At 41.3% G+C, this 27,067-nt stretch overlaps 1 protein-coding gene across 2 annotated transcripts in view; it reads right to left on the bottom strand.

Annotated features, from left to right (window-relative positions):
* Window positions 1–27,067, bottom strand: part of bsna (bassoon presynaptic cytomatrix protein a) — a 344,908-nt gene that overhangs the window by 265,235 nt on the left and 52,606 nt on the right. The window lies entirely within an intron of this gene.

Raw genomic sequence — 27,067 nt, 5'->3', positions numbered from 1 at the left:
ACCTTCATTCCCGCGTGTGACTCATGCTGTAAATGTCTTCCTTGTTTTTAGTTCACGTGATTACGTAGGAGGCGTGATGACGCGATACGTGACTCCGCCTCCTCCATTACAGTGTATGGACAAAAAATATGTTCCAGTTATGACCATTACGCTTTGAATTTCGAAATGAAACCTGCCTAACTTTTGTAAGTAAGCTGTAAGGAATGAGCCTGCCAAATTTCAGCCTTCCACCTACACGGGAAGTTGGAGAATTAGTGATGAGTGAGTCAGTGAGTCAGTCAGTCAGTCAGTGAGGGCTTTGCCTTTTATTATTATAGATATATACACATACATATACACACATACATACATAGACACACATATATATATCTATATATATACATATATATATATATATACACAGTATATATATACACATACAGACACATATATATACATATACATATTTACATATCTACATATAGATACATATCTACATACATACATATATACATATATATATATATATACACATATATACATATCTACATACATACACACATATATATATATATATCTATCTCTCTATCTATCTATCTATATATATATCTCTATCTATCTATATCTATATATATATATATATATATATATATATATCTCTATCTATCTATCTATCTCTATCTATATATATATATATACATATATATGTCTATCTATCTATCTATATATATACATCCCCGTGCTTTGCAGCAGCGAAGTACTGCTTTTAAATTTTTATTAAGAAGAAAACCTTTTTAAATTGAGTGAAAATCTACCAATAACAATTTATTAAGGATCTGTTGTTTTGTGAAGCTGACTTCACACAGCCTCTCCGCTGTTTTATAAACGAACGTCATATAAGTTCTTCCTTTTTCGTTGCTTTGCCAATGGAAGCAGCCTTTTTATTTAATCCTGTTTTTACGATTGTTCTGTTTGTATATAACGTTGTCAGTTCAGCACTCCGGTTGTAATATGACCAAGCCGTGCAAGCACACTCTTGAGAATGCAACGTATAGTTGTACAGGAGAAAAGCAATCTTGCCTGAAATCAATGGCAACCTTTTGTAGGTCTATGAACTTAATTTAAACTTTAGGTTTACACAGTGCTTTCTTTCCGAAGTACCTGCAGTCATGAATATGTCTGTATGCGTCAGTCGCTCAAATCCCCGCGGTTCGCACCGGCGAAGTTCTGCTTTTAAATTTTTATTAAGAAGAAAAGAAAACCTTTTAAAATTGAGGGAAAATATAACAATAACAGTTTGTTAAGGATCTGTTTTTTTGTGAAGCTGCCTTCACTCGAGTGATCACTTCGAGCTTTAAGCCTGAGAAATCACCCCGTAAATGCACATGTTTAATTGCACATCTGTTAATATGTATGCTTACAAAGTATTAAAAGACACTCAACAATTACACAGTATTAAAAGACACTCAACAATTAATGTCATTTACCTTCGTTCCCGCGTTTGACTCGTGCTGTAAATCTCTTCTTTGTTTTCACTTCACGTGATTACGTAGGAGGCATAATACGTGATGACGCGATACGTGACTCCGCCTCCTCCATTACAGTATATGGACAAAAAACAGGTTCCAGTTATGACCATTACGCGTAGAATTTCGAAATGAAACCTGCCTAACTTTTGTAAGTAAGCTGTAAGGAATGAGCCTGCCAAATTTCAGCCTTCTACCTACACGGGAAGTTGGAGAATTAGTGATGAGTGAGTCAGTCAGTCAGTCAGTCAGTCAGTGAGGGCTTTGCCTTTTATTAGTATAGATAGTACTAGCCTGGCTCCAGATAACAGATTCATTGAAAAATATTTGCTGCCTCTTGTCCTACATGAACCTTAAGTGCTTTTGCTCTACATTCGCGTGAGTCTGAAGCTTTCTGTACCGGCGCTCCCTCTCGCTCGAGCACACCTCTGTAAAGACTGCTTCTCAGACTCCTTCATTGTTTTTGAGGCACCTTTCCCACCCCCTGTCCGGTTTGATACTTTTTGTCTTTAATGGCGACTCTCTCGGTGTGCCTTCTGTGCCATTTCTCCTCCTTCTGTGTTTAACACTCACATTTCCTCTTTCGATCGCATCACCAAAGCCAAACTGACCAATCAGAACGCTCTGAGGGGCAGGACACACATAGACCCTTAGTGTTTTATTACAGAGTAGCTTAGTCATCAGAAAACTTAATACCCAGTGCTCTGGAAAAATATTTTTTTCACATTTTGTAAGGTTTTTCAACTATCAGAGTGATTTATAAAAATGAATCCCATTGATGTATAGTGCCTTTCTCAATATGAAATGGTTTAAAAGGCCATCATTAGTTTTTCACATGTTTAAACATGTTTTATAAAGCACCAGCTAAGCACTGCGCCACTGTGTCACCCTACATAGTGTCTATTATCTTTACCTTATGAAGCACATTTCTTTGCAATGCAAACTCATACAAGGCCAACCAGGGCAGTGGATGTGCACAAGAGCAGACTGAGACAGTGGAGCCAACAGGAGGGGACATCACAGTGGAAAGAAGAAGACAAGCGAGAAATTCTAGTGTCAAAGGCTGCTGCTGAATGGCACCACAGCACAAGCACATCATCCTGGCATCCTTCTCTGAATGAAAATGAGCCATCAATAAACTCAGCTTTATTGTGTTTTGTTCTTTCTCTTTTTTTTTATTTCACTGTAGCTTGAGTACATTTCGAAACTTGTGTTCTTCTTCCAGTGTGTGCCAGACTGGAAATTCTAACCATGATGAAAATGGTAAAGAAAAGAGATATAAAAGACAGAAGTGACAGCCCTTACTCCCCCGCTGCCTTCCTTCCACCCTCCGTATTCAGCAGCAGCAGCAGCAGCCGTTTTCACATGGCACCTACCCAAGATCGCAGCCAAAAGGAGCTTTCACCTCAGAAGGGCTGCTTGCCGAGTTCTTAGTCTTAAATAACAGTCGCTCTTTTATTCGCACTCTATTGTCCACAAGTCTTAATTTCTGTCAAGTGCAACCCAACACCTCTTAGTGAGCGTCTCCGGTGTCGGACTCTGAATGTCTATGCAGTTCTTTCATTGGAATGGACAAGCATAAGAAAGGCACTGGTGTAAAACTAGGGCAAGCTGAGGAAGGAAAGAAAGAAAGAAAGAAAGAAAGAAAGAAAGAAAGAAAGAAAGAAAGAAAGAAAGAAAGAAAGAAAGAAAGAAAGAAAGAAAGAAAGAAAGAAAGAAAGAAAGAAAGAAAGAAAGAAAGAAAGATGGTCTCTTATAATTACTTAAGACTTTTCAAACCATGTTGCCTATCATCATGCTGGACTCACAACTAGAACATCATGCTAAGCTGGTACGGCCCAAGTGGCTTTGCTGTTCCTGGATCTCTTTACATTTCAGTAGGAGATGAACATTAAATCTATGCTCCCTTATTAGCCAGCCCCTATTTTCTTTTAGCCATTTTCAGTGATCTTTTTCTAATCCCCAGAATACCCGGCTCACTCAGAAAGAGAAATAATAATGTGGATTACACTGGGGTCTAGTCCGGGACTTGTAGTCATCTACGCATTTTCCGTCAGTAATGGTTATAAAACAAGTGCCAGTCTTAGGATGGGATGCCAGTCAGTTTGACTACTTGTCCTAAATGCAAGCACCGTCAGGGAGAACATGAACCCCCATAGAGTTTCTTAGCCATTCTTGAATTACCAAACTGGCTTAACGGGTAATGGGGTCTTGAATGTCTTGATAGTTTTCAGTAGAAAACGTAGTAGTAGTACTAGATCTGTTTGCACAGGAGGATTGCATTTCATAATTATGAGTGGCCATTACTTTTTGCATAATAAAAGGAACGTTTTTTTTTAGATTGCTTACTTTAAAGTTTAATAATACTTTGTGTATGTCATATATGTATGAGACAATCAAATCTCAAAAAATAAAGTACATTATATTCATTGCATGCAAAGTTGCATTTATGTGAGTATTTTAGGGGAAGGAGGTCCATAGCTTTCATCAGATTCTTAAAGGGGTCCGTGACTCAAAAACAGTTAAGAATCACTACTCTACAGGGTGCTTTGTGGCTGGGCTGTGCAAGGTAGATAAAGGAGAATCCTACACTACTGATAACTGGTTGCAGATTTAATTTTAAAATGATAAAACTGCTAATGAGGAAGACTCCTAACTCGTAGTGGGATCACCGCACCAGGGGCCTCATGCATAATGCCGTGCGTAGAATTCACACTAAAACATGGCATACAGACAAAAGCGGAAATGTGCATATGCACAAAAAAATCTAGATGTATAAATTTGTGCGTTCGCCAACGTCCACGTTCTTCCGCTACATAAATTCCGGTCAGCTTGAAATGTAACGCGCGTGCACGCACCTGCTGCCACTCCTCAACTCCTCCTAGAATTACCAGAAAAAGCCCTTAAGCTCAGAGTTCTGTGACAAGGCAATGGCAAAATCACGGGGGTAAAATAGAAGAATTTCAACGAATACCAAGTGGAAGCAAAGAAAAACGTACTATTTGTTGGTTTAAATACTGGTATAAACAACAAAAGGAAGTTGATCAAGTGACAGAGTGTCGGAGAAACTCGAAAGCTCAAATTTACAAAGTCGACAGTGCCCGAAATAAAAAAGTTGTCAGATATCAAAGTTGCCGTGAGAAGGCGAGTCGTAGCCCACCGTCTGAATGTTATATGATGGCTTATTAGGATAGAGAGAAAAGAAAAAAAATAGTCACACAGTGAGAAATTAATCTCGAAATTTCCACTTTCATCACGTAGTTTATTTTGTCATTAAAGTAGAACGTCATAAACTTCATCTTCATCCATCCATCCATTATCCAACCCGCTATATCCTAACTACAGGGTCACGGGGTTCTGCTGAAGCCAATCGCAGCCAACACAGGGTGCAAGGCAGGAAACAAGCCCACCGCAGAACTTCATCTTTAAATCGTTTAATTTACTAGCTTTTCAAATCCCATTGTAAATAAAGTAGCACGTTAAATGCTTTGTTTTGTATGTGTTCTTCTATGTGCTCTATGTGTGTGAATCACTACGTGCTTCTTAAACAGACTTTCTCTTCCTCTGACTGGACACAGAATCCATTACATTCATGATATTACAGCTCTCTGAATAATTAAAATACTGAGATGTATACTTGATATCATTTTCATGATGATAGGAGTTAAAGCATGTTATTAAACATGGGAACACGGCAGCACAGTGATAGTGATGAGCTGGCGCCCTGTCCAGAGATTGTTCCTGCCCCTCCGCAAGACGCTTGCTGCGCCATGCGCGACCTTCGATGAAATAATTTATTGTAGCAGGACTGTCTCTTTCAAACGTACTAACCCCCAATTCCTTTCTCCAAGTAACCAATTGCCACACAATCAGCTCTGTAATAGACATTAAGCCATCTGTAAGCTTAGAACTCCAATCCTTCAAAACTTGTAAGGAACAATGAAATACTTTCATAGTACATGTTTAACCATTCTGTTCATCCATCTTTCCAGTGTCGTGCCAGCCCCAGCAAGAATACCGTGTGAGGCAGGAACAATCCCTGAACTAGCTAGCGCTGCCACACTGTGTCCTCACATGTTTAATTATTAACAAAATAGATTATTTAAACGATGTTAACATTTTATCTGTACTGTATAATGTCATAAACATATCTTGCTGCATTTCATCTTAAAAATGATATTGTCATCATATTTAAATAAGCACTTTATAAAGCGGCTCAGGTTGTGCAATATTATAACTGTATCACAAGTTTACAGTGACGTAATTGTACTTATAAGTACAAACAGTTCTACAAGGAGCACTTGATGGACTGATCGATTGCCTTTATAGTTCTTGGGATGAAACTGTTTCTGAACCGTGAGGTCCGTACAGGAAAGGCTTTGAAGCGTTTTGTCGTATGAGAGCAGTTCAATAGACAGCATGGCTGAGGCAGTGTGTGCTTGATGCTGTATACCGATAATTCTCTTTCCGACCAGCTGCTGTTGAGCTGTGATTCCACACTCAGATACGGTGGGAGAACTTGCGTACGCCAAGCATTTAGCTGGCATGAAAATGTGTGTGGCTTTATGCCAAGTTTAGGTTTTATACATATCGATGCGAGCGTGGAAATGGGAGTACGCAACATTTTTGTGCGTACGCACCATTTATACATGAGGCCCCAGATGTGTTTCCCTTTTAACCACCAACAGGGAGGCTAAAATACTGCCATGCCATAACCCGACCACCTACTCCCCTCATTTTATCTTTAAGATGGCATACTGCCTGAAATGTAGGGGGCACCAAATCATTACCTGGAGGTCAAGTCATTCTAGGCTTCCTCCACAGTGAGATTACCATCAGCACCAGGCTGAACGGTAAACACGCACACAGCTGTGATTCGGCTCCCCCAGTTGTCCAGTAGCTTGTTGCCACAGCTTGAGCTCTCTTTCAAATGCCAGTCCTCCTATTCTAACAGGACCACCAAATTTAAATGGAGTCCCAGCCTATATATAAACCCAAAAAACAATTAACCACCCAGGCCCTCTGGCTCTGTTATCTTGAAAAAGACTCTCTCAGACTCCATTAATGCCTCAAATAGTCAAATAGTGACCACCACTGGCTACTGACCTATTCAACCATCAGTGCACTATACCTCTCAAAATGATCAGCATCTACCACTGGAAATTGTCTTAATCCCCAGCATTCCTTGGATGACTGATGTTACATATGAGCGCATGGGAGGCCGTCTAAGGGTTTGACTGAGGGTAAGATGCAGAGCCAGCAGTTGAAGAAGTGCACTGACGCCTTTTCTTCAGAAGGGAAATCCATTTATAGCTCCGCCCACTTTTTCTACTAGACCAGAGCCTTTTACACTTCTTTTTTACACTGACCATCTTATCCTCAAATTCAAATAATGAGTAGGAATGGGACGATGGAGAAAATGGTGCTAACACTTGTCGGGAGTTGACCCACTCAGCAAGGCGGCATTTGTGCCAAACTCTGTGCATTATGTGAATACTTACTGGAGTGGACAGAAAATTTTAAATTGAACTTATCTCTTATACAATGTATTGTGGTTTATTCTATTACTAGCCATTCCCTGCTAGTCCGCCTGGGTAGTAGTTAAACAAGTTTAAAAATCAATAAACAAAAAGTTATTGCTAGGCAAGTTATGCTCCAAAACACAAAGGTAGACCGGCTCCCCACTCCTGACCTAACGCTTCCCCTGCAGCCTCTGTCTCGGATTAGCGCGAATATATTGCTCCTGCAAGTGAACTATGATTCTTAGCGCAATGAGAGAAGTCACAAAATCAACCTGAATGTTCAAGCAAACTATAGAAAAAAAAGATCTAAATCCATTAAGTAGTTCTCTCATTCGCTAACTAAGCAGAGTTAAGGTTGCGCCCCGAGGCAGACGCGTCAGTGAGGAGGGCCCCGCCCCCCGATGAGTCTCTTTTGGATTCGTGCAAATAAATCGGTACCACAAGCGAACTATGATGCTTTGCGCAATGAGAGGGGTCACAAAATCAACCAGAATGTTTAAGCAAATTATAGAAAAAAACCCGATCTCAATCCGTTAAGTAGTTCTCTCATGAAAAGCAGACAGACAGGCAGACGACCGTTGGATTTTATATATGTAGGAATGGAAGCAGATTCTATTCAGGCTACAAAAGGCAGAAAGCAGAAATCAGCCCTGAACAAGATGCATTATGTCGCAAAAGGCCAAATAAAAACTGACAATTATCCATATCGGGGGGAGAAAAGCAGAGACCCCAGAGATACCATTCACCCACAAACCTAAAAGCATTCACACAAACTTGGGGAGAACATACCAACAGGGGCTCTGCTAGGGGCCAAGCAACATCCAAGATGACAGATGACTGCAAGTCAGACACAATCATCCATCTACTGTACTTCAAGTCACACAACATAGCAACAAAAGGAGCTCAAGGCCAAGGTTATCACAAATCAAGCCAACAATGTGCAGCTGTTTCAAGAGCCATGAAATGAAGGCAAGCTTTGCTTTTTAAACCCTTTAAAGCCATAAACAAAATAAAAACCTTTTCTGAGCAAATATCAAGGAAGCCAAGTAAACCGCTGTGCTTGACGATGTGAACAGCTGTGTTTCATGATTTAATTATGGTTGTTGATTTGTCATATTGTCCTCATTGTTATAATTTCCCGTATTGATTAAATGTTCTTTTCAATACAGCTATCATTTTCTTTTCTTCCAACATAATCTCTCGCACAAACTCCACTTTCTCTCATTGATGAGATGACCACACAGCCGTTTAGAGTGTAAACCAAGCGTGCTCTTCTTTCTCCAGATGGTGAAGGACGCAGTTACTGAGAGAGTAGCCCACACCTTTTTTTTTTTTGAGAAGACCCTCACACTAGCAGATTGGGAATCTTGCTGCGCTCAAGTGTAATAATGACTCATACTTTCAGTTGGCCGTTATTGTTCACCTTCAAAATTATTGCAGTTACTCCCATTTGCAGTCAAAATATTCGGCATGAAAGTGAATTAAGGGTGACAAAGGGTTCAGTGCTTATTCACAAATAGCCGTAGGCTTCAGCCTTACTGTTTACTCAATACATATGACAATAATCTATATAAATAAAGTCGAGATCTGTTTGCCTGTTTGTTTGCCAATCACGCAGAAACAACTAAACAAATTTACAAGCAAGTGTGTTGCCGTTAAAGTAGAGACTGTATGGCTTATCAGGGAGAGGAGATGTAAAGGTGGCGGGCAACATAAAACCACTGCCAACGCAGGGACTACAGGAGTGTGCTGGGGCTGATGGTAGGACACGGTTATCAAGTTTTGTACTGGCCAAAGTGACATCTCATCTGTGTCATACTGCATTTTCTTCTCAATTAACCTGGATAATAATTGTGTTGTCTTAATGGACTACAGCTTTCGTCTTAAGCCAATGTCACACTACAGAGTTCTTTGTCATTGGGTAGGTCAGATTTGCCAACTACAGTTGCTGATCCCCCATTGCTGGACCCTGTCAATGTAAACAACTGATAATCACTAGGCATGTCTACTTTATCGACCGGGTGCCGAGCTTCCAGCACAGCTTTACTTGCCCCTTACATGCTGCCTGATGGAGCCCATGATGTACAAAGGGTTAACAGCCATGGTGAACTCAGCTGCAAACTCTGCCGTTTTACTCTATTTCTTATATCCTGTCGAGTAATGTACAACACCAGACATCAGGCAGACAAGGTTCTGTTCAGCTTGTCAGGTCCAAAGCCCCCAGTTCCTTACTCCTCTTTGCAGGATTATAGTCATTGTACTTCTTGGTTGTCGGCTCTAATGGACACAGGGCCCACCTCTGCTTGATTCTGTCAAAGGGAGTCTTGGACTAGTTGGCGTGAGTCACTGAGCATCTCACATTATATGACCAGCTTCACAGGAACATGCCACCCACTGCCTCATTAGGTCTTATCGTGTGTTGTGTTTAACCAGAGAACATTTCCAGAAGACAGTTTTTGATTTTTATCACCTGGACACTTTTCTGATAAGTATACATTTTTATAGAAATATACATGCATATACTGTACATAAATGTTATTGATAGTCTATTTTAGCAGAACTGGTACAAGCCAAAAATCAGCCCTGCACGGGACATGTTACATGGATGACTTCTGGGATGCAGGAGGAAATAAAAGTTCCCAGAGAAAACCCACAAGGACACTGGGAAGCGTGGAAATAATCATTGGCAACGGTGTTGTATGTTGTCATGCTGGTTCAGGAGGAAGGTGAAGAACAGGGACATGAGAGACAGACAGACAAACAGACAATAAGCACAGGACATTCCTCAAAGAAGGAGAAGGTAGGCAACCCAGCAGGTACCAGGGATGTCCGACACTCAACTGAAAAAAAGGTGAGGCCAACAAATCCAGAAGGAGGGCGGAGTAAGTCCTAGTCAATGTAGGGTAGCACACAGTCCAAGTTGAGGCCTGGGAAGAGTGACAACAAGTGGCAGTGCACAGTCCCAGTTTAAGGGCTCTGGTGATGGTAATTCTCCACCGCTCCATCCCAGGACACTCACAGGTCACCTGTCCATTACAAATGGTAGCACAGGGCCATGTATAACATAATGGGCTTCCCTGCCATTACCTATCAGCCCGGCTTATAAAAGTGATTTAATAGTGATTGTCGATGAATGAATGTGTCTGACAAGGCCACACAAGAGCCACTAATAGCCTGCATTCTTTCTCTATCACAACAAATCACTTCAGTTCAATTCAATTGTATTTTTATGAAATGCACTTGCAGGTATGAATCCAGTATACTATACAGCTGGGGTGGCAACCTCAGATCCTGGAGGACCACATCAATTGCAGGATATCATTCCAGCCAGTTTGATAGATAGATAGATAGATAGATAGATAGATAGATAGATAGATAGATAGATAGATAGATAGATAGATAGATAGATAGATAGATAGATAGATAGATAGATAGATAGATAGATAGATAGATAATGAAAGGCACTATACCAGATAGATAGATAGATAGATAGATAGATAGATAGATAGATAGATAGATAGATAGATAGATAGATAGATAGATAGATAGATAGATAGATAGATAGATAGATAGATAGATAGATAGATAGATAGATAGATAGATAATGAAAGGCACTATACCAGATAGATAGATAGATAGATAGATAGATAGATAGATAGATAGATAGATAGATAGATAGATAGATAGATAGATAGATAGATAGATAGATAGATAGATAGATAGATAGATAATGAAAGGCACTATACCAGATAGATAGATAGATAGATAGATAGATAGATAGATAGATAGATAGATAGATAGATAGATAGATAGATAGATACATAATGAAAGGCACTATACCAGATAGATAGATAGATAGATAGATAGATAGATAGATAGATAGATAGATAGATAGATAATGAAAGGCACTATACCAGATAGATAGATAGATAGATAGATAGATAGATAGATAGATAGATAGATAGATAGATAGATAGATAGATAGATAGATAATGAAAGGCACTATACCAGATAGATAGATAGATAGATAGATAGATAGATAGATAGATAGATAGATAGATAGATAGATAGATAGATAGATAGATAGATAGATAGATAGATAGTGTGGCACCCGGACAGGGCTCATGCCCGGCCGGGACGCCCAGGAAGACAGGAGGAGGGCTCATTCCTCCTCCAGACCGCGAGGGGGCGTCCGCCCTGGTTGTATTGGGGGCCAAGGGTACAGGGCTTGGAAGCCCAACCCTGTAGGGGCCCATGGTCACCGCCAGGGGGCGTCCCCCTGCCTGAAGGACCCTGGACCCCAGTACTTACACCACACCAGGAAGTGCTGGGGGGAAGAAGAGAGGGAACACCCGGACTGCTTCCGGGAGGACAGCCAGCATTTCTACCACACTGAGGCGTGTCCGCGGGATTGCCGGTGCACACCTGGAGCACATCCGGGTACGGATAAAAAGGGGCCACCTCCCTTCATTCGAGGCTGGAGTCAGGTGGAAGCAGGACAAGGTTCAAGAAAAAAGAGAAGGAGGCGGTCCAAAGAGGCAGAGTGGTTGGCCTGGACTTTGGGGAAGATTGGGGTTTGTGGCACAATAATTGTAAATAGTGTAAATAAACGTGTGTTGGGTGACATAAGCGTGTCTGCCTGTCTGTGTCCGAGCCACTCTCCACAATAGATAGATAGATAGATAGATAGATAGATAGATAGATAGATAGATAGATAGATAGATAGATAGATAGATAATGAAAGGCACTATACCAGACAGACAGACAGACAGACAGACAGACAGACAGACAGACAGACAGCATTGTGATCCACACATACACCACAGGATAAGCATCTCCTGATGGTCTCAGCCAACAGAAGCAGAAGCCCTGGCTTAGCTGTGGTGGTCTCCCACTGTCCAGGGACAAACACTCTCAGCTTCAGGTGCATTACCTGTTCTGAAGTGCAGGTGGCATAGCTGCTGGCCATACGGGGTCTTCATTATTGACCAATTGCTGCTTCTCAATTTAACAGAAAATTTTTTTTGTCTTAATTATAGCTGACTTGCTTTTTCTCCTTAACCAGCAGATGACAGCCAAGCAATAAAGAAGTGCAAAGTGAGCCAACAGGTGACCAGCTAGATAAAAGGTCTCAAGCAGCCCTGTAGTGCCACCATTTTCACTCCAATCAATCTCCTCTTTAGCTATTTATGAAATCTATTCATGAACTCAATGGCTTGATAGTGTTCTCACTCTGCCACACCAATTATGAATTTCTCTTTGCAGAGGTCACTGTTCAGATGCTTTGCAGAACAGCACAGATCGATATTTTTCAGACCATCACTTTTTTCTTTTTATTTTGACACACATACAGTATGGGATCTAAGTCAGCCTAGTGTTGGCTCACTTTGCATCTCATTGCTGTTTGGCTACTTGCTAAAAGAAAAATTAATGAAAATGAAAATGCAAGTTAATTAAAGTTATCATTAATAATTGGTTACTAATGGAAAAAGTGGCTGGAATGAAAACCTGCATCCCATCAGGAACTGTGTTTCACAGCCCGTCTTTACAGTAATTAAAAGATGAAAGATGCACACATAAACACAAAAGATAACGCTGAAGCATAGGCAGATAAACATATCTGCAATAGGTATGTATTTTAAAAAATGCAAAAATAAGTCAAGAATCAATTCTAATGTTGCACCCAGCTATGCTCCGACCCCTCGTGATCTAATAAGTTTGAAATGGTGGATAATGTGATGACTGGATTGCAGCCAAATATTTACACCAACACACCCCACACTGCAGATGGACTGTGTCTCTACTTCTACACAATGAGCCATCTTACTCAAAACAGAGCTCAATTGAAAGCAGAAACTTTAAGAAAGTGGACAAAGAGAAGGGCATCTGTCTTAGTGGATCCCACTAGACTGGAGCTAGAAATCTCGGCCTTATTTAGCTAAGAAGTCAGACATGGCATACAGCACTCACGTCATACAGCAGGTGCCTCTCCGGCACTTGGGCATCAAAATGAGCCAGTGTCATGTTTCACAACACCGGGATTATTTCCAGAAGCAAGCTGCAGCTCCACCATGACCTCCGCCACATTAAAGCAGATATGAAGAATGGATGAGTGAATGACTTTCAGAGGCTACGAAGCACAAGAAAGAAGTAAACAAGTACACCTTGATGCAATTGACTCCAAGTGTATTTTTCAGAAAGTGCCGAACTATGCTATTTTGTGTGCTGGATTTCTGAACATTGGCAGCAGCTCAGACCTGCATACATGGATAGTTAAAAGGAGTCCGAAAGGAACTTTAATTACATGCCAGCAAAGCATCCCTTCTGGCACACACCTCGCCGAGAGCATCGTGGCGGATCAAAGACAATGTCAGGCTTCTTTACACTCGTCATCTCTACTTCTCTGCATCTTCTGGACAATTCCTAGCAAATCACAGAGTGTTGCAGCCAGCCTCATCACTTTCTACTGTACACCCAGGTTTGCGCAGCAAATGAAGTTACACGTTCTTTAAGACGTTTCTAAAGGTGACCCATATGAGGTATGTAGGACATCCTCCACACGTAAAGGCAAGCCAGAGCAGTCACTGCCTGGGTTCACAACGGTAGTGCGCATTTTAAAGAAATTGTGAAAAAAAAGTACACATAAAAATGATGAACGTGTAGAAAGTGAAAGAGCTCAAGCACATGTGTCTCGGGAAGGCACAAGCCAATCAAATTAACAATTCAGGTAGCTTTGATTAGTCTGAACTGTCCGAGATGGAATTTCCGGCTCGACAGCTCGGATTTACCGTCTGTCCGAGACCACGTGAATGACGTTTTTTGTTGTTGGCACTGATGACTCATGAACAATCGTATTGGAGGACAGCTGTGTTCATCTTACAGTTACACACAGGTCACTTGTACTTATGAATGTGACCCGTCAAGATGGTCAAACCAAATCTGAGCAATGAGACTAGGGATGTGAATGCTGGCCAAAGTGAACCCTTGATTTTTAATAACTTGTAGATCAGCCATTAGCAGCAACACCAAACGCTTCTTGTAGAAGCTTATAACACTTGCGCAATGTCGAGGACGAATTTTGGATGAAATCAAATCTGCTTCAGTTCTTCAGTATTTCTCGATTGTCTTAATTGCACCCTTCACGTTACAGTATCTCAATCTGGTTAAGGTCAGGACTCTGACTTGGCCTTCCTAAATACAAGTCTTCTTCTTTTTCAGCCATTCTTTAGTTGACTTCCATGTGTGCATGGGTTATTGTCTAGTTGTGTCAGCCAGAACCTCTTAGGCCAGGTTTATACTTCACACAACGCATGCTCCAGCAGACACTACTCCTACACAAGCGTTTTACCGTTTATACGAGGGCAATCCCAAAAGTAAGGTCTCCAAAGCGGTGGGGACGTAGAGAAACTGTTCGTACGGCTGTTGGCCACACTGTTGTGATTGATGCTTCCTCCACTCCCAAACAAGCATGTGCGGCTTCGCTGGGATGCTCAATCTTGGCTTGGCAGCCCTTGAAAATGGAGCTCCCGTTGAACGCTACCGCCAAGTGTGAAGTTCGCGCAGGAGACCGTCAATTTCTGCCGAGACAGTCGCGAAGGTTGAGGAAAACAAGCGTAAAGATCGGCGGTTGGAACTTCATCACCCACCCACCCTATAGTCCGGACTTGGCACCCAGTGACTACCACCTATTCCCTAAGTTGAAAGAACATTTGTTTGGAAGGCGATTCTGCTCCGACGAAGAGGTGAAAGATGAGGCTCAACGCTTCCTGAAGGACATGGAGGCAATCTGGTATGACATGGGCATTCTAAAACTACCACAGCGTCTACAAAAATGCATCGACCGAAATGGCGATTATGTAGAAAAATAAATAAGTCTTTAACCTTTAAAATGATGTAAACATTATAGAAAATAAACAGTTGTTTGTATTTCTAAAAAAATAGGAGACCTTACTTTTGGGATTGCCCTCGTAACATGTGTGCATACTTTATGTAAATCTGGAAGATTCTACCAGGTGGCAGTGCGAGATATCATCATGGTGAGAAAACGTTCAGCTTCGCTGTGTTGTGAATTGCCTGAAACATCCATTAAATTCTGAGGACACCTTGCCACAATATCTCTGAAAAGGATGTTTAATGATTACATCCATCAGTCCGGGGATGTGTCCATTCCAGCAAGCATCAGGTGGGAGAAAGAAACAAAATCCCTGGAAGGGGCATCAGCTCATCGCAAGGTGAACACAATCATACACATACACTAGCGTCATGTCTTTGGAAGGAAGCCGGAGCACGCTGTGGAAACCCACCAGAAAAACATGCAAACTCCAGGCAGGGAACACCAGCGACGTGACTCCCTACTAGCGCTATGGCTCTGCCACCGTGCATACACAAAATGCGTAATTAGTAACAGTATTCATGATTTAAATGAAGTTAACAATTTATCTGTAAAATGTAATATACATACTTTAATGCATTTCATCATAAAAGTGATATCAAGTATAAATCTAAGGATTCTGTGCAGAGAGCTGAAATTTCATAAATGTAATGTGTTCTGTGTGTGGCGATTGCTGCTGTCAGGTCAGGAGGAAGCCCCAGAAGCATGCAACGATTAACAACTGGGTCAGTTTTAAGATGACGTTTACGACGGTCTACTTTAAGGATAAACTAAACTACAAGGTCAAAGTGGAAATTTCGAGATTAAAGCCGAAGTTTCCACTTTAATCACAAAATAGACCTTTTCAGGCACGGTGGCGCAGTGGGTAGTGCTGCTGCCTCGCAGTTGGGAGACCTGGGGACCTGGGTTCGCTTCCCGGGTCCTCCCTGTGTGGAGTTTGCATGTTCTCCCCGTGTCTGCGTGGGTTTCCTCCGGGCGCTCCGGTTTCCTCCCACAGTCCAAAGACATGCAGGTTAGGTGGATTGGCGATTCTAAATTGGCCCTAGTGTGTGCTTGGTGTGTGGGTGTGTTTGTGTGTGTCCTGCGGTGGGTTGACACCCTGCCCGGGATTGGTTCCTGCCTTGTGCCCTGTGTTGGCTGGGATTGGCTCCAGCAGACCCCCGTGACCCTGTGTTCAGATTCAGCGGGTTGGAAAATGGATGGATGGATAGACCTTTTCACCATGTCCTTAATTTTTTTCTCTACAGTTCAAATACGCTGCTGTACATTCTGATGTTGTTGTGCAGGTGCAAAAAAATAAAAAGATGGCACAGAAGATGGTGAGACTTTTAAAATGTATTGTGTCATTACGTTTAGGAAGATGCAACACTTGAATATAATATAATGCATTTCTACGTTGGCATTTTGCTTCACCTCATCGAACCATTCATCAAACATCGAAGTGTGCACATTGATCCTAGAGGATCCTCAAAGTGGCTTTCTGTCACGTGTAGATATTAAACAGAGAATCCGACGTGACATTCAGACTTTTATCACACTGTGCCCCCCGACTTTTTTCTGGTACTGCAACTCGCGTCGCAGCCGTGATGCATGCACGTACGCATTCTGAGAGTGAAGTATAAACGAGCCCTAAATCTTGAGGCCATGAACGACTGCCCTTACGTTCACCTGTAAGCTGTCTTCATAAACCTTTGAATTCATTGTCCTTTCCACGATTTCAAGGCTTTTAGAGCATGAGGCATCAAAGCAGGCCAAAACCATGATGCCCTCTCCACCATGCTCCACAGTTAGATTGAAGTTGTGGTGTTGGTTTGCAGTGCCCTTTTTCCTCCTTTTCCTTGATTTGCCCCAAAAAGTCCAACTTTTCACTCATCTGTCCCAGAGACCCAGGTGGTCTTGGGTAAACTTGAGACATGCTGCAATGCCTTTTTGGTTTTTTTTTTTCTGAAAGCAGTGGTTTCCGTTGTGGTGTCCCTCCACAAATGCCATTCTTGTTCAGTCTTTTTCTGGTAGTGGACACATGAACTTTCGGAATTGGCAGACTGCTCTGAAGGTCTTTTGCAGTTACCCTTGGCTTCGTTTGCACCTCTTTCAGGATTGTCCTTTCTGCTCTTGGAGTGGATGCCCAATCTTAGGGAGAATAATTCCAGTCATGAATTTTCTCTCTCTGTTGACAATTTATAGAACCATGGATTTAATATCCAGGTATTTAGCAATGCCTTTGTAGCCTGCATGTATCCCTATAATGTGAATTCTAAGGTCCTGTGACAGTTGTTTGGATAAGGCAGGGTTCTTTCCTCGATTAAATATTTCTTGAAGAAGACAGATTTGTTAATAACCAGGCTTTGTGTGCCTTTATTTAAATGGCAAGGCACCTGTGTAACCCACACTTCCAATCTCATCTCCTTAATTGAAACACCTTTCTCCAATTAGCTTTCGGAGAAGTCATTAACACAGAGGTTCACTTATGTTTTATTTGCACTGTGAATGATTACTCAATGTGCTCAAAAAAGACATGAAAAGAACAACTGATGGTGTGTTATTAGATTAGTCACACTGTGTTTGTCTATAATTGTGACAGATGAAGATCAGACCACAATTTATTAGGAATTGTGGACAGTAGAGGGTGACAGGGATCGCCCAACCCCAGACTCGACCTCACAGACACAAGTCTTGTTTAAATAAAACTTGTTTAATGATACAACTACCTTCCACAGAGGTTCTAAAAGTGCAATAAACATAAATCCTTCCACTCTGTCTTGTTCCCTTCTCCTCCTCTCCACATTCCAGGCGAGCTTTGTCCACTTCTCCCCAACTCTGACTCAGCTGGATAAGGTCGAGCGGCTTCTTTTATCCTGAACCTGGGAGCACTTCCGGTGCTAGGGTGTGGCCCGATGGAAGCACTTCCGGGTCAAATGGTCATCTCATAAAGCAAGGAGGAGGAATCCCTGCAGCAACCCCTGGTGGCACCTCACATAACCCAAAAAGGCTGTTCTAGGAAAGTACAATGTCCAGAGTGCCTTGCGGGTATCCATAGAGGTAACATTGATACAACTACCCAAGGGAGGGGTTTCTTATTGTATCTGGGGAGCCCATAGTCCTGCCGGGTTGTCTCCCCCTGTGCTTCCATTATATGTCCTACCAGCTGGCTATAGTTCCTAGGTCCAACCAAGCCGGGATGCCAGTGTATCCATTCTGGCATTGGCATCTTCTGTCTATCTTCTGGGTTAGATAGGATAATCTTTGCCCTGTTCCTTGTGGTGGATAGGGCTGGCCTCCTGTCTGGGATGCTAGCCCATGCGTGTCCTCCATCACAAAATCAAAGCAGAAACCCAGGGAATTCCAAAGGGTTGACTTAATTTGTCTTGTAACTGTACTTACTGGACATGTTATCAGCTGGTTTCTTTTCTTAATTTTTCTCAATTTTCTCTTGTATGTTACCGGAAATATTAGTGTGTAGTTTGAGGTTTTGTAGGCTGGGGAATCTATTTGTAGGTAATATTCAACTTAGATTTGCTTTTTAATGGTTAGATTTAATTCATGTTTTTATCAGAACGCCTTTGTGTGGGCAAGGCACAGATGACCCGAAGAGTGAAGGCCTGTAATGTCATTGTTACAGCTACAGTAAATAAAGGACAATGCTGTTCACTTTCTGGTTGTCTGAAATTGTGAAAACAACTCAAAACTTTCTATGTGCTTTATGTAGTGGACCTCGATCTCTTGCAATTGAATTCTGACTACAAGTTTTTCATTTTGGCTTAGACATCTCAATGTTTAAGTTTCCTGGTTATGAACTTATCAAGAAGGTTTCATCTCCTGGTGCCTTATTCCTTTAACCTGGCACAATCGTACCATTGGCTGAATAGGGCCACAATGCCTACCTATAAAGGTCCACTCTGTCATTATATATATAAGCTTGTACATTCTTATCTTTTTTTTATATTTTTGTCAGTCCCTCAAGGTGGTCGTCAGTAAGCTTTCACACCAGAAGCTCTGAGGCAGCAATACTAACCATTACGCCCCAATGCCACCCAATTAACAGGCGATTCAAATAAAGAACCTTAATAAGGAATAGACTGCTGTCATGTATTACAAACCCAAATTAGATGTTCAGAGAAGTTGGGATGGGATGGAAAATGCAAATAAAAATTGCGGCGATTCTTAAATTTACTTTGACTTTTATTTCATTGCAGACGGTATGAACCCAAGATATTTCACGTTTTGTCTGGTCAGCTTCATTTCATTTGTAAATATTGCAAATTGCAAAAAAATCTGGCACGGTAAAACGTTCACCACTTTGTAATGTTGCCATCCCTTCTCACAACACTTAAAAGGTGTTTTGGCACTGAGGACACCAAGCGATGAAGCGTTTCTGGTGTTATTTTGTCCCATATTTCCCGCAAATACGTCTTAAAGTCTTAATAGTACGGAGTCATCATTGTCGCATTTTTCATTTTACATTCTCTACTGGGGACAGGTAGGCCAGTCCAGTTACCCAGACCCTCTTCTTCAGTAGCCGTGCCTTTGTAATGTGTGCAGAATATGCTTTTGCATTGTCTTGTTGAAAATTGCACAGACGTCCCTGGACAAGATGTCGTATTGAAGGCTGCATATGTTGCTCTTTGTACTTTTCTGAATTAATGCTGCCATCACAGAAGTATAAATGACCTTTGCCAAGGGCTCTGACATAACCCCACACCATGACAGACTCTGGTTTTTGGACTTGTTGCTGATAACAGTCTGGATGGTTCTTTTCGTGTTTGGTCCAAAGCACACGGGGTCCATTTCTTCCAAAGATCTGGAATACTGATTTGTCTGACCAAAATACACGTTTCCACTGTGTGACGGTCCATCCCAGATACCTCACAGCCCAGAGAAGTCAATGCCACTTCTGGACATGGTTAACTTGAGGCTTCTTTTTTGCACAGTAAAGTATTAAGTGCCAATTGTGAATGTAACTCCGTATTGTAGTGCTTCACAACGGTTTGCCAAAGTCATCCCTTGTGCTCCCACGTGGTGATATCAGCTAATGATGAGTGACGTTCTTGATGCAGTGCCGTCTGAGGGATTGGAGATCACAGGAGTTCAGTTTAGGCTTGCAGCCTTGCCCTTTATGCAGATTCGTTGAATTGTTTAATGATATTTTGCACTGTAGAGGGAGAAATACGCACATCCCTTCCCAATTTTTCTTTAGCAATGTTCTTTTTAAACATTTCAATCATTTTCTCAGAACAAACTGGAGATCCTCTGCCCTTCTTTGCTCCTTTCATGGACACTGCTTCTGTACCAAATCACGATTACAATCTCCTGTTTGAAATCACACCATTATTTCATTACTGGCCCTAATTTGCACTCAACCTAACTTTTTTTGTAATGTAATGTGAAATACAGGAATAGATGTGTATTAACAAATGAAATGAAGCTGACCAGACAAAACATGAAATATCTTGGGTTCATACTGTCCGCAATGAAATAAAAGTCAAAGTAAATTTAAGAATCACTGTGCATTTTAATTATTATTTGCATCTTCCATGCTGTCACAACTTAATTTGGGGTTGTATTATTCAGCCAAACCTAAGGTCTCAATTATTTCATTTTAACTAAAAAAAAGGCTTTATTATCTTTGTAAATGTCCACTCTGTTATTATTCAGTAGTACGTAGGCTCTGCTCTTCTGCCCGTAAGGCTCTGACAATTTAAACCTCTCATATCCTGGCTCTAAAGCCTCACCCACTTTGTCCTTCAGATTAAAATAAAGCTTTGATATGCCACCAAGGAAACACACATTAAGTCTTCAGGTGGCCTAAAACAAACCCTCTTTGTCCCAATCTCAAATTGCAGGGTGCTCATCGCAGAACACTGCTGCCCCTCAATCAGTTAATCAGCCAGGAGGGAACACCATGTTATTTAGTCAACTGTAACATTTCAAAGGTAAGACACAGAACAGAAATTACCCATAATATGTAGTGCGAGTGCTGCTCCACCCCTTCATTATTTAACTGCACATTGACTCTCACCTCTATCATTTAAGGCCCCAGTGCTCTTTTTTTTCTCTGATACAAATACAGTATGCCCGCCTGTAAGTCTCTCGCCATCTGCCATTCTGTCCCTCATCTGCACACAAGGCCACACCTCCTGCTTAAGAGGCCCGCCCCTTTATGCTCCAAATTTACACACCTACTTTATACAACGTCACAGTATTGTTATTGCTACTGTGTGCCTGCAAAGACTAACATTTTACTTCTTTACATATACTGTACCTAACGTAAAAGCCCACCTTTAGATTATTTTATTGTACAAAGGCTCTAACCTCCTGCCTCAAAAGTCCAACTCATTTCAAATTAGCAATCATCGTTTTATATTAGTAAATCCCCACCCTTTGCTATTTTTTATTTCCCATGCTCAAGGAACTTAAACCTCCAAAAACCAATTCCTTCAGGATTCTCATGAATAAGTAACACTTAAATATTTATGAAGATCCTCATTTTTATTCTTCAGACTCCTGTCAAGTTTCACCTCCTACCTCTAAAGCGTCTCTTTTTCTTCTTTATAAGTGACAAGCAGCCTTTAAATTACTGTAAAGTTCCACACTTTCATTATTTAGATATGTGTGAAGTGCATAAAAATCGAAGCCTCTTAAATTTTCACATTAACAAGCAACTCTTATTTACCTGTAAAGCCCCACCCCTTTATACTTCAGCTGCACATAAAGTCTCAGGTTGAGCCTCCTAAGCCCCACCCCTTTATTCTTCAGCTGCATTAAATGACCTCACCTTGCACCTCCTAAGCTCCACCCCTTTATTCTTCAGCTGCATATAAAGTCTCATCTTTAGCTTCCAAAGCACCACCTCTTTATTCTTCAGCTGTATATAAAGTCTCAGGTTGAGCCTCCAAAGCCCCACCCCTTTATTCTTCAGCTGTATATAAAGTTTCAGGTTGAGCCTCCAAAGCCCCACCCCTTTATTCTTCAGCTGTATATAAAGTCTCAGGTTGAGCCTCCAAAGCCCCACCCCTTTACTCTTCAGCTGCATTAAACGACCTCGCCTTGCACCTCCTAAGCCCCACCCCTTTATACTTCAGCTACTAATAAAGTCTCAGCTTGACCTTCCAAAGCCCCACCCCTTTATTCTTCAGCTGCACATAAACTATCTTTAGACAGACAGACAGACAGACAGACAGACAGACAGACAGACAGACAGACAGACAGACAGACAGACAGACAGATAGATAGATAGATAGATAGATAGATAGATAGATAGATAGATAGATAGATAGATAGATAGATAGATAGATAGATAGATAGATAGATAGATAGATAGATAGATAGATACTTTATTAATCCCAAAGGGAAATTCACATTCTCCACCAGTAGCATACTGAAAAATACTTTTAAAGATCCACATTTTACTACTCAGTTGAACAGGTGAACATCAACCTCTGTGAAGCCTCACCTCTTTATTCTCAAAATCAATAACTGACTTTTAAGACCTTTAAAGACAGATATTTTTATTCCACAGGTAGACACTGAGTCCTGCCCCATGTCTGTGAGCCCCCTGCCTCTTTCTTTACTTTTGTTTTTGCCTCACATCCCACCCTGAGCCAAAAGCCTCTCAGATTCCATCACCTGAGTGCCACTCCTGAGTCTCCTGTAAGCGCCTCATATGTTACAAGTTAGATGCTGGACAGGCGCTGAAAAACTTTTCTGAAGAAATAATATGATTAATTCATTTGCAACAGAAACCAGTATGGCCAGCAGGTATGAACCTGTGGCAGTCATTGCTAGAATGCAGAATGTGCCATCATTTTTTTTTTTGAGTGATAACTGATCACAGAAACGCCAAGCTCAGGCTACCAGAATTAATTTCTTTGCTCCTACGCCTCCATCTGCTAGCAAACTCAAACTGGATGCTTCTGATCTGCTCACTCGGCAGTCATTTTCAAGCTGTCGCCTCTTCTCCCTTCAGCTCAAGGCTAAAAGAATATTAACATAACACAACGTTTTCAAACCTTCTTGACCAAATTCAGGACCACAGAGGGCTGCAGCCTATCTCAGCAAGACAGGAATTGACCATGGATGGGACACTAAGCCATCACAGGACCTACACACCCTGACAGCGGCCAATTTGAATTTGTCAATTAATCTTAGAAAACCCCATCTTTAAGGAGGTGGGAGGAAAACTAGACTACTCAGAGTGGCTAACACATGGCTTTTAAGGTCAGTTTTTCATTTTGAACATCAGGAAGAGCATGCAAAACCCACCGGGACAATAACTGAACGTGGGATTCATACATCTGCAACTATGCTACCTTCGAAGAGTCTGATTAGCACAAATAAATAAGAAAACCTCAAAGCAATCTCATAATGAACTTATGGGACATATAGAGATGATGAGCATCCTAGAGGCTCCAAGATATTCCATATATTGAAACTTTTCATCTTTGTCAAGGTCGGCTTTAAAACTTATACAAGAGGGCTCCCTACACTCATTCTCTACAAATGTCCTGTTGCTGCCTGCTGCCACTGCACCCTCTTGACATCTGCATTCTCCTGAAAAGGGACAGGGAAACGGCTAGACAGGGCAGGGTGACCCCAGTGCCCAAAAGCACAAGCATGGCCTTTCAGCTAGTAGTGCAGTGCAGAGCCTAAAGAGCCGGGCTGATGGCTGCCTGTGTGATCCTAAGGAAGTCATGTGACCTGGCGCCGCTTTAGCACATCCTGCTATGTTACTCACTTAGAGGCAGTAATGACCATAACTGACACAGTACTGGTGATGAAGATGCCAAGCATCTAATTATATAACTGTGCATCACAGTCCATGGAGTGTGACTGAGAGAAGGTGTTCACAATCTCAAAATATTTACTGACAAGTTCAGGTCTCAAGACTGACTCCTAATGTCCATCCATCCATTCATTTTATGAATCGACTTACCCAGTACCAATAAGACTGACTGGCATGATGCTAATGGGATGGACTCTGCCCCCATGACATTGTTAAGTCGCCCCCCATGACCATGAGAGAGCCATGTCAGCTGAAGGTGTTACATCACATTCAATTTGCACTCCCACAGAATATAATATACATGTTAGGCATGCTGGATGAAAGGCGCTAAAACTATTAAAATAGTGACAATGGTACTGCTGCTGATGATGATGATTATTTATGCATATCACAAGTTATACTACACATGGAAATAATCTATAGATGGTTAAGTGAATGATTAATAAAATTGAACTTTAAGGTACAGCTTCTTGGGTCAAATTTCATGTCTGTAAAAACACATAAATCAGAAAGCCTCTCAGCTGCAATGCACAAGTAAAGACAGTTGACCACCATGAATGATGCCATATCGACAAAAAAGCCCATCCATACCTACATTGACATCAATGGCATAAAGTGTTGTTAACCCTCTTGAGTCTCCTAATGACCCTTAGCCTGTAAACCCATCACCTCAAAAAATGAAAAAGAAAAAATAGAAGGCTTAAGACAAGAAGGAAGATATTGTGTACCTAGGACCCTCCAATACAGTATAAGTGACCTGAAGAATACTTGAGACTCGGGCAGAGCCATTAATGGCACAAATGACAGTAGATCTAAAGACCAGACTGACTTGGAGCACGAAGACTGAGAAGAGCTGATAGTCCTCGCTTCTATCTTCCATATTTACAGCCCATTAGCTTTGTCTAGTGGTCTGACATTTGAGCGTGATCTTTACTCCCACATGTTAATGAGGTCTAAGCAGGGGCTCATTAATTCTCTCCATACGGTTTTACCACGGCAAGGTTCAGTGGACTGCCCTCTAATGTTGGCATGACCAGGTGAATAGTGCCATTTCCCCTTGAATTACTTTCACAATCAAAGCAAAAAGAAAAAAAAGAATAGCATCCATATGTGGGAATAGAAGAATCCCAGAAATATACAATAAACTGTCTCCCTGCCTACAGCCGAATGGTGCAACTGAACCCTAGGCTGCGGCTTGTGCCCTGTAGAGACTCGTTAGATTATGTTTTTCTAGTGGTGTATTTCACTGTGTGTATGTGTGGGAGGAAGAAGAAGAGCAGAACATTTCTTCTTCTTCTTTCGGCTGTTCCTGTTAAGGGTTGCCGCAGCGGATCATCTTCTTCCATATCTTCCTGTCTTGCTCTGTTACCCCCATTACCTGCATGTCCTCTCTCACCACATCCATAAACCTTCTCTTAGGCCTTCCTCTTTTTCTCTTCCCTGGCAGCTCTATCCTTAGCACCCTTCTCCCAATATACAGAGCAGAATGTTTCTTACAAAGTTGAAATGTGTGACTTATACTGCAACTTAAGGACTTACAAACACGTTTTCCTTTTCTATGCTACAGAAGCCTGTTATGTTTTAATCATTATCCTGATACTCTGTATATCCAATTAATTGTAATAACTATTCATGGTGGCTCTAAAATCAGTACTAACCCCTACTCTCTCTTCTGTTTCTTTTTCCGGTTTCTTTGTGGTGGCGCATCTACTCAAAGCACCGTGATGTTCCAACATTGATGGATTAAAAGCCAGAAGTCTGCATGACCATCATCATCAAGTCCTTCCGTGAGAACCTTAAATACAAAGAGGACTATTTCATTTATATTAGGTAGAATTAATTATATTTTGTGGGTGGATCTCCAAAAGATGGCCCGCCCCATTCATGATTAAAGGACCGTCCCCCCCCAGCTCTATCAAGGCTGCTGGGAATTCAAGTCCAGGGCATTTTATTTCGAGTTTGACGGAATTGTAAGAATTTTGCCATTTATGATATATGTTTTTTTTGCGTTTTTTGACTTCTTTGTGTTTTTCTTTGGATTTTGTTTACTTTGGCAGCTTTTTTTTTTTTTTGCTTATTAGAGCCTTTTGTGCATTTTGATCTTTGTGCTGTTAATAAATTTTATACATTTTATACAGTTCTCCACCTGGAGAGAAATATTTCAAGGTTTTTACGACTCTTTTGCTATTGTTGTGAATTTAAACGCCTGGCCTCCCTTCTGTGGCCTAGTTAGTCCTGAAGCCTCCTATTTTCCTGGGGTCATACTTGCTTTGTGGTGAGATTTGTTTTGTGGGCTATTTTGGAGGCCTCTCCTCTCAGTTAATATTGCTGTCAGAGGTCAGAATAAAGGAAAATTAGACATTATTCTGTGGGTCCGCATTCAAAGGAATCTATACAGGAAGGTATATGTTTTGAGGTGAGGTGTCCCCTAAATTGGCGTGCATATGGAGTGTCCTGATATTTTCATTATTCGTTAAATTTTTCCACACTATGTAAATTTTTTTCTGGCATTATTTTGTGAGTTACTGAGAATAACTCAAATGTGTTATTAGCTTCTCATTTTATACTTTAGGGAAAAAAGTTGGAATTATCCATTATGTTTTTTTCTTTATTTACCGCACCACCAACCTTTTTTTCCTGCAGGTGTCGCAATTTTGTGTTTTGTTGCCATGCCGCAGTGGGTTACTGCACAGGGCATGACTTTGATTCCAGCTTATTGCGATATCATTAATGTGGCGCTATGTAAGTTAAGGAACAATATCTGAGGTTGTGGAAATGCTCTGAAAAACGAAAGAAAGTCCTTGCATGTGAATATACTGTACTTAGTTTTCTGGTTAACATGCTTTGTTTCTTCGACTGAGATTCTTGCTTTATGCATTGGATGTTAGTTTATTTTGCCTTTCTGGTTTTGACTCCTGTTACCTTTCTATTTATGTTTTTATCTCCTGATCTTTTTACCTTGCATTTCAGTCTGCCAAGTTCCTTCAATGACAAAACAAGTATGAATTTCAAGAGGATCAAATATTGAAGGTGATATGCAAGCCATACCACTTAATATAAACAAGACACCACAATTCTCTGCCTGCTATGAAGAAGTAGCCAATTCTGCATCCCATCTCCATGCCACATTCACCACTCATCCAAGCCATCATGGCCCCCAGTCCACTAGCTGACCCCATCTATTCTGAGCACCCCATCCAAGCACAAGCCAACATGGCCTCCCCAGTAAGCCAATCCCTCTGTTTCTGAGCCATGCCTGGCTTTAGTGGTAAACCAACCCACAGCAACAGAGGCTCGCCTCAAAGTTTAACCCCTGTGAGAGCTCCATTATTAACACTGGGGTGAGCGGCATTTTCCAACCAACTATTTA

This window comes from Erpetoichthys calabaricus, chromosome 18, assembly GCF_900747795.2.
Source record: "Erpetoichthys calabaricus chromosome 18, fErpCal1.3, whole genome shotgun sequence".
Taxonomy (NCBI): Eukaryota; Metazoa; Chordata; class Cladistia; order Polypteriformes; family Polypteridae; genus Erpetoichthys; species Erpetoichthys calabaricus.
The sequence above is the reverse complement of the archived record's forward strand: the minus strand, read 5'-3'. Positions and strand labels throughout refer to the sequence as shown.